Source organism: Bubalus kerabau, chromosome 9 (genome assembly GCF_029407905.1).
Source record: "Bubalus kerabau isolate K-KA32 ecotype Philippines breed swamp buffalo chromosome 9, PCC_UOA_SB_1v2, whole genome shotgun sequence".
NCBI lineage: Eukaryota > Metazoa > Chordata > Mammalia > Artiodactyla > Bovidae > Bubalus > Bubalus kerabau.
Genome location: NC_073632.1, coordinates 86,016,169 through 86,025,919, shown reverse-complemented (window position 1 = coordinate 86,025,919; position 9,751 = coordinate 86,016,169). Strand labels below are relative to the sequence as shown.

Here is a 9,751-nt window from a genome sequence, read left to right as displayed (position 1 = left end):
TAGGTTAAATTTGAAAAGATATGCTGCTGCTGCTGCTAAGTCACTTCAGTCGTGTCCGACTCTGTACGACCCCAGAGAGGGCAGCCCACCAGGCCCCCCCATCCCTGGGATTCTCCAGGCAAGAACACTGGAGTGGGTTGCCATTTCCTTCTCCAATGCATGAAAGTGAAAAGTGAAAGGAAAGTCGCTCAGTCATGTCCGACTCTTAGTGACCCCATGGACTACAGCCTACCAGGCTCCTGCGTCCATGGGATTTTCCAGGCAAAAGTACTGGAGTCGGGTGCCATTGCTTTCTCTGTTGAAAAGATATATCTATACCCAAAGTCATAAAAATCAGATTTTTACTTTATTTACATAACTTTGGCAGAAAGATTTAAGTGAAATTCAGACATAGAATTTAAATGATCTTATTAATCACTCCAGATATTTTTGGTAATGGTATGACTCAAGAAAGAAACATTTTTCCAGTTTTCAAAAGTTGTATGTGATTCACAGTATGTAATAAAAGCAGAATTAGTTTCTGTTCTGTTTTAATAGTGTGATATATTGAATTTAAATTCACAGTATAAAAAGATTCAAAATCAAAACTTTATAGAAAACTCAGCAAATTTGATTTGATAGAGTCAAAATAATTCTGTAAGACCCAATTAGGAAATGTGAATTAAAAAAAAAAAAAACTGTCATCATAACCACATTATTATTCTAGCATTCTATATTTTTTGCCAGTAACCCAAGGGTGTCAGATACCAGCTCAATTTGGTTTCTTTTAGACAGGTCACTCATCTAGAAAGTTATATTTAAAATAACTAAATTTTAATGAAGTATTTAATTTAAAATATTTTATTTTTATACTACCTATCTTTTGGTTTTTCCTTTTTATATATAACATAAGCTAAAATTAATGATTTACTATCCATCTATGAAAGACCTTTGAAAATAATAATAATAAAAAAAAAAGGTTAATGATTTTGTATAGAGAAGGTCAGATGCCAGAAAATTTTTATAGCACTTTCTAAAAACAACTATATATCACATCAAAAGAGAGTCAATGAAGCCAGACCATAAATTTGCAAGGTGCCTAGGTTCAACAGACTGAAAATCAATAAAGCCATTGAAATCAATACACCATTCTCATGAATACAGCCTGTTAACTAATCAGGCTTTAAATGATCCTGCCTGCTGGAATATAAATGTCTCACTGCTTTGGATATAATATTCAGATCAAGCCTTTATTCATTAAACATTCCAGCTTCCTTAGAAATGACCATTGATTCCACCATCAATGAACTATATTCACAAATTCCTGAAAGGATTATGTATTAAAGTCCTTTATTATAGATAAATTCAATGATCTCTAGCTATTTAGATAATTGGTAAACTGAAGGTTTTCATACTTTTAAGTCCCTAAAAGATGGAGAAATAAATAGTTTTATATGTCTTCATAAAAAATTTTTTTCTGATTCTAAATTTAACAATTGTTAACTGCTGAATTGTTTTAATATATATGGGAAGCCATAAGAGAATAAAAGTTTATGAATCACTCCATTATCTTCCAAATAAACACACATGCATACTTATTATGCCTAAATACATAGATATTTATGTGTGTATGTGTGTATGCATTTGTATATTTTCAAACAGAAATTAATGCATATTTAAATTTAACTTTTTATTTATTTACTTTAAGCATAAAAAAAAAGATAGAATAGTGTAAGGAACCCCATGGTGTCCATTACTCAGCTCCAATAATCATAACATTTTCCCAATACTGATTTACCTCTCTTTCTCCTTACTGGCTTTGGTAGCATATCTTATAAGGGACTCTAGATATCATATCATACAAGGTATCTTTTAATGGGACAGATTTTTATAGCCATTTTATTATCAATACGTTAAGTGCATTTTTTCTTTAAGGAAATATTCTTATACAGTGTAATTTCAAAAAAGTTGCAGTGTATTTAAACTTATAACTGTAATATAATTTATGTAACCCTTACCCTATTGGTCATTTCATTTGTTTATTTTTCTCTATTTTAATTTTAGTTTTGATCTATATTCTTTTCATTAGACCTTTGTACATATTCATTATAATTTACTTGGAGAAAATTTCTTAGAGGCAGAATTTCTGGTCAAAAGGCATACTAACTTTAAGGAGTTTTTTGATATATATTTGACATAAAGCTATATTTTAAATGAAAAGGTTAATATTAATAGATTAAACATTGAATTATTCATTAAAAAGAAAATTCTGACAGATAATTTTTAGATCGAATAGCTTAGCTCTTTAAATACAGCATCATCTAGTGTTTTGAAGGGATGTTTGCATTTCCTTTATGATGTGTGCATTGCTATGGGAAAAAAAAAACTGAATTCTTATTATATAATTAGCTTCACAAGTACTAATTAATTAGTTTCCTCAATAAATTTATTTGGTAGGCAATATTACTACTAGTCTCCCATCTTGAAACTATGTAATGAAATAGCCGTCTCCTACAGATCTTTTAATGTAGATGATCAGAGCACAGGGATAATTCACATATGAATAAGGACTTCAGAACTGGTTTTTAGATAGGCTTCCACAAAAAGAAAAAAACAAAAAGAACAGTCAGAGCAAGAATATGACATTGGATTGGTTATTAGATCATGATGAATCAACCATAACTAATAAATATTCAGAGTGAGTGAAGCCTATTCAAGCAATTGACCACAGGAGAACATAAGAAATGTCCTCACAGCTTAAAACATAAGCAAATAAAAATAAATAAAATATAAATAAAACTATGATTTTTGGTAACATTAGCTTCAACAGTTTTTTCAGTAATTGATTAATCAAAGTAACTTTTATTAAAAATATTGTAGCATTCAATCTCCATAATATATATGCAAAATGTTATGAGGAAATAGTTCTAGAAATTGGCACAGCTTTCAAAAATCCATTTTTCCACTTAAAATTTTAGGTATTTTTTATGTGTTAGTCAGTATTTGATGACATGTTTCAGAACAATAACAGAATGAATAGTTTGTGTTACTCTCTGTTCTTTGCTAAACTTTTCTACAGATTTCTCACAATTGCAAGTACATCTCCTTAAAAAGCAATTAAAAAGGGAAAAACACCACAGAGATGGAATGTTCTTTGCAAAATTTGGTGTACAAGTCATAGGGAGCAGGTGGTTGATTCAAAGAGCCTTACACTTGAGTATTAAAGTATGCAAAATTGAAGTGGGAAAAAACAAGTTTTGTCCAGGAAGAAGGGCTTCTGGAAAGGCAAGGAAATAATTTCCAAGAGGGAGTCAAAGCCTTCCAGGGCAGATGACTTTGTAAGTATCTTTTACTGCCTTCTCTTGTCCACAAAGAATAAATATCAGCTATTTATGTATTGAGATGAACAATTCTTTAACCTAAGGAAATGTGGGAAATTTAAATCTAGAAACTCATTCATTTTCTGCAGCCCGTATGAGAACAATGTGACAAGAGGAAAAATCTAATCAGTCTGAGAGGAAAGGGCCAGAATTTGACCATAGCTCTGATTCCTCGAAAGAGATTGAAATTAAGGACTTCTTTTTTCATGCAAATATAACCTAGCCCATTATAAATATCTTTTGGAAATGAACAAATCTCTATGAAAACATTTTTAAGGGACATAAACTGTATCATTATAATAAAGATATCCTAATTACTTTTATCAGTCTCATTGCCACTCAGTGTGGGCCATGAAAATAAAAACATGCTGAAAATTCAGATTTTATTCAATAGAGATGACTGAAACCTTACTCAAAAATATCAGAAATATTAGAAATACCAAACTGGTATTTAATATATCATTGTGTCTAAACATCATTTGATTTTTGTTAAATTCCTCTGAGTAGATCATAAGGAGCAGTGCATATAGGAAACTTGAACTACAAAACAGAACAGAAGCACACTGAATGTGTTGAAGTTTCTGTGTTAAAACTGGACTATAGGCATCTCAGAAATATTTTATTTCAAAACCATAAATAGAGACACAGTATAATATCTCCCAGATACTACCAGCACAAGTTGGAACTTACATTACATCTTATATGGACTATTTCAATAGCTGTAGATTTTACTCTGCTTCCATTGTCTACATATCTGTCAGAAAAAAAATTCAGATCAGTTAAGACTCTTATTTAATGTTAGCTACCTCACAGAGTTGCTGTCGAGATTAATTGGGGGCAATATATAAAAAGTGCTGAACAAGGTGCCTGGTACACAGGCATGGCTGTAGTCACAGCGGCAGAGAAAGGAAGAACTACCATCATGGTCATCCCCATCATCACATCATCATCATATCTAACACTGACTAGTGGCTGATCATTTTAGGTTGAGACTGGGCTTCCTAGTATCAAGCAATGTGTGGAATCTGAGGTTTTACCTCACTTACAAGCTAAAACATCTGCCTGTTGTTGGGTAAGAGACAAAAGACACAGACATTAATCACAGCAAAAGCAGTCATCCGAGCTTCATTTTTGTTTGTGACAGTTCCCCTTACTTCTGTTCAAATTTCACAGGACAAACACAAAGGGCTGGTATTAGTCTGGTGGACTAATACTACAGATTGTGTGGCTTAAACAGCAGAAACTTCTTTTCTCATATTTTTGATGTACATGAAGTCCAAGATCAAGGTGCCAGCAGGGTTGGTGTCTGGTGAGAACTCTCTTCTTGTTTTGTAGATGGCTGCCATCTCCCTGTGATCTCGCATGTGTGGAGAAACAGAAAGATCTCTCTTCTTTTTCCTGTAAGGGTACTTTTCTATTAAGTTAGGGGCCCATTCATATTCTTTCATTCAACCTTAATTATCTTGAATAGACTTGACTTCCAGATACAGTCAGTTGGGACTTGGGGCTTAACATATGAATTTTGGAGGGACACAGCTCAGTAATGGATGTCTGCACATGTAGTGTGTTGCATTGTCAGAGAGAACTACTGATTATTAGGACTCTATTGCTTTTTGGATGAGTAGAAAAAGGCCTGCTCTGCGCCTGGAGGTAGATAGTACTCATCCTACAAGGCTGCTTACTGTAAATCTAGATAACAACCTTAGGAAATGGTCCAGGAGAAGAGTGTAGTCAAGAATAAGAAAAAATAAATTGCAGACCCATCAGTCAGTTCAGTTCAGTCTCTCAGGCGTGTCTGACTCTTTGCGACCCCATGAATCACAGCACGCCAGGCCTCCCTGTGCATCACCAACTCCCGGAGTTCACCCAAACTCACGTCCATTGAGTCGGTGATGCCATTCAGCCATCTCATCCTCTGTCGTCCCCTTCTCCTCCTGCCCCCAATCCCTCCCAGCATCAGGGTATTTTCCAATGAGTCAGCTCTTCGCATGAGGTGGTCAAAGTATTGGAGTTTCAACCTCAGCATCAGTCCTTCCAATGAACACCCAGGACTGGTCTCCTTTAGGATGGACTGGTTGGATCTCCTTGCAGTTCAAAGGGATTCATAGCAGACTGGATTTTCTAATATCAAAATGGAACTGAGACACACTGCTTGTATTTCTGCCTACCTAGGACTTTCAGTATAGGCCTGGCTTCCCCTGAAGCCATTCTGTCAGCAATGACTGTCTTGGTGTTTATGGAGGAAGGAGGAAAAAGCATTCCCCCAAAACTAATACTTCCCAGTGCCAAACTGTTAAGAGTGGATCAGTGAACAAAGGGTGACTCAAACAGAACACGGAACAACAGGACAAAGGAGTGTTCACTTTAGTCAGTTTGCCCTCTGAATGGAAGATTACTCTTCACAGAGAAGCGGTTTGCAAGGAGGAGGAGAGATATCTCACCCAGAGTGGCAACTTATTTGTGTGTTAAATTATTTATTTCTCTTGGGTGTTTTATGTGAATAATAAAGTTCCTGATCTCAGAAACAAAAGTAATCATTCCAATCAGAATCTGACAGAGTCTTGACAGTAAAATCACAGATACACCTAAACTAATGTCTTGGTAGAAAAGACCAAGTATTTTTTAATATTGTGCTTTTATTCTTAGTAATGCATTAAAAAGCCATAAGATCTGCCAGTAGTATATACTAGTTTGAATGTTTTTGAAGACATTTTTAATCCTAAAAATCATTTTTTCTAAATTCAAAAATTGTTTTCAATAACAAGGTGTTGTTATTGGCATATCTTTAATAAATGTAAAATATTATTTGTTATTTGTTTACATTTTTTATGCTTTTGAACTGTGGTTTTGGAGAAGACTCCAGAGAGTCCCTTGGACTGCAAGGAGATCAAACCAGTCAATCCTAAAGGAAATCAGTCCTGAATATTCATTGGAAGGACTGATGCTGAAGCTGAAATTCCAATAAATACTTTGGCCACCTGATGGAAAGAACTGACTCACTGGAAAATGAGTCAGTTTCCTGGTGCTGGGAAAGACTGGAGGCAGGAGGAGAAGGGGACAACAGAGGATGAGATGGTTAGATGGCATCACCGACTTGATGGGCACGCATTTGAGTTGGTGATGGACAGGAAAGCCTGGAGTGCTGCAGTCCATGGAGTTGCAAAGAGTCAGACATGACTGAGCAACTGAACTGAGCTGAACTGAACTTGTTTACACACTAATCTTTACTTAGATGGGAACAGATTTTTAGAATAGACTATGAAAATGTATCGAGAAGAGTGGAGCCTCTTAGTTGGTACCATCTATTTTAAATCTGATGCTTTTTATTGTTTTTTATATTTAAACATGCTAACATTGGGCTTTCCTGGTAGTTGAGATGGTAAAGAATCTGCCTGCAATACAGGAGAACTGGGTTCAATCCTTGGGTTGGGATGATCCTCTGGAGAAGGGAATGGCTAACCACTCCAGTATTTTGGCCTGAAGAATTCCATGGATGGAGGAGCCTGGGAGTCTGCAGTCCATGGGGTCACAAAGAGTCAGACACCACTGATGGACTAACAATGACAGTATCATACTAACATTATAAACATTAGTTTGCTTTTTTACTAGCTAATAGGAAATTTAAAAATCCATTATAGTTGTGTTATTATCTTATTATAAGTGATGTGACAATAACATTAATAACAAAATTTTCTAACTTGTTTTACTTTTGATCATTATTCCTAAATTGTATTTGCTATTGTAACATCTCTAGTTTCATTGATCAACATTTGGTTTGTATGCTTATTTTTTTATACATTGATCATTCAGTGTTACTCTACTTGAATTGAGAATTTCTAGTTCAAGTGGTCTTCCTATATACTGTTGTTATTGTTGTTCAGTTACTAAGTCATGTCTGACTCTTTGCAACCCTATGGACTGCAGTAATCCAGGCTTCCCTGTCCTCCACTATCTCCTGGAGTTTGCTCAGATTCTACTCCATTGAGTCAATGATGCCATCACATCTCTGTCACTCTCTTCTGCTTTGGCCTTCAATCTTTCTCAGCATCAGGATCTTTTCCAATGAGTGGGTTCTTTGAATTAGGTGACTAAAATATTGGAGCTTCAGCTTCAGCATCAGTTCTGTAAATATAAACAAGAAAAAAAAAAAACCTCTCTGATTATGTGCAAACTGTAGTGTTGGTTTGTTATTTTAGCCACAAAATATGTACCTAAAATAATTTCTTTTATTTATCTCATCATGAAGTATTTTTCCATGTTCCTAGAACAATATTAAAAAAATTAAGGTCATATTCCTCATTTAATTTAATCAAAGTCATTAGGGAAACAACCTAAATATAGTACTGATCACAGAGATTAAATGTATGTATGTGGTAGAAGCATGCAGTAAACAGAAGTTCAGTTGTACAACTTAATAGAATTATAAGTATTTTTAAGTTAATTAAATGTGAGAAATTACATCCATAAAGATTCATGCCCACTGATTACAAGTTTACTTAAAATAGATATACCAATATACCTTTAAAAAATAGTTTTCATTAAATTCACATAATAAAAATTTAAATATAATTTCTGTGTAAATACATGTAAATAAATGTAGATATGTGTTGCATTTCAACTATATCATGTTTAGCAAAAGAGTTATCAAGTAATGTTTCAGCTATATCAGATAAAATACTATTCTATTAAAATATGATTATTTATTTTTATGTATGCTACAATACCCTCAAATTACACATTTTATTGTCTAGAGAAACTACAAACACACATACACACACACAAATACAGGAAGAGACAAATCAATGAATTAAATTTAAGTTATTAAAATAAAACAAGGCAGAAAATGAACAAAGGAATGAAAAATAGTAAAGGGACAAAGAGAAAGCTATGAATAAAAATGATACATAAATCTAACCATATGAGGAATTGCATTAGATGTAAATGGTCTAAATACACTAATTATAAGACAGATGTTTCAGATCAGATAGAAAAGAAAACCAGATCCATCAATGTGCAGTCTATAAAAGCCCACTATAAATATAAAGATGAAGGTTACAAATAAAGGGATGCCAAAAGATTTATCATGCAAGCATGATTCATTTTAAAAGAAGCTGAAGGCAAAGCAGACTGCAAAACTGAAAAACAATCACTATGGGTGAAGAAAAATATCATATAAGGATATAAAGGTCAACTGTCAATTTTTTACAAAAACATATGTATCCCAAATGTGCATACATCCAATGACTGAACTTCCAAATACAGAAAACAGAAGAAACTGAAGGACTCAACAGGCAGAAATTATACCTGGAGACTCAAAGTTACCTGTCTCAGTAACCAGAAAAAAAGAGAGAAATCACAGAAACACACCCAGAGAAGCAAATGTGGCTGGAGTGAGGAATTGCTATGAAGAATCAATGGGAGAAAAGGGTCAGGTTTGAAAGATTCTTAATCCTAATGAAAATGGAGAATCAGGACACCATTTTTAACAGCCAAATGGCCGGTAAGAAAAAGTCCGCACAAAAGGTAAAATATTAGTGCAAATTGATGTTTAGGGAGAGATTACAATTAGGAAGAGATGCTCAGAGAATTTGGTAAACACTGAACAAAGTAAAAGTGAAGTCGCTCAGTTGTGTCCGACTCTTTGTGACCCCATGGACTGTACAAGCTTCTCCATCCATGGGATTTTCCAGGCAAGAGTACTGGAGTGGGTTGCGATTTCCTTCTCCAGGGGATCTTACCAACCCAGGGATTGAACCTGGGTCTCCTGCATTGCAGGCAGATGCTTTACCCTCTGGGCCACAGGGAAGCTGTGTTTCACCATCTCCTGTAGAGGCACAGGTCAGCAGTGGACTGCTACAGGGGCAGGGGTTCTGGGTGCAGCAACTTGGGTATGGCTGGGTGCAACAGACTTGGGTATGGCAAAAACCATCTTGGAGGAGGTCACCATTAACCCCACCATAGAGCTGCCAGAACAGGACTAGGAAATAGACTCTTGAAGGGCACAGACAGAACCTTGTGCACACAAGGACCCAGGAGAAAGGAGCAGTGACCCCACAAGAGACTGACCCAGACTTGCCAGTGAATGTCCAGGAATTTCCAGTAAAGGAATGGAAGAAGGTCGCCATTATCTTCACTACCTCCACTATAGTTTGGCCCCAGGTAAATAACAAGGAGGGAACACAGCTCCACCCATAAACAGAAAATTGGATTGAAGATTTACTGAACATGGCCCTGCCCATCAAAACAAGACCCAGTCTCTTCCATCAGGAAGCTTCCATAAGCTTCTTATCCTTCTCCATCAAAGGGCAGACAAAATGAAAACCACAATCACAGAAAACTAACCAATCTGATCACATGGACCACAGCCTCAATGAAAACTATGAGACATGCCC

General features: G+C 35.2%; 1 long non-coding RNA gene across 1 annotated transcript; it reads right to left on the bottom strand.

Annotated features, from left to right (window-relative positions):
* Window positions 1-6,744: 6,744 nt before the first annotated feature.
* Window positions 6,745-9,494, bottom strand: LOC129619457 (uncharacterized). The gene is made up of 3 exons (XR_008697886.1): window positions 9,426-9,494; window positions 7,571-7,620; window positions 6,745-7,481 (listed from the first exon to the last, which is right to left on the bottom strand). It is a non-coding gene; the product is annotated as an uncharacterized LOC129619457 (long non-coding RNA).
* Between the last annotated feature and the right edge of the window lie 257 nt (window positions 9,495-9,751).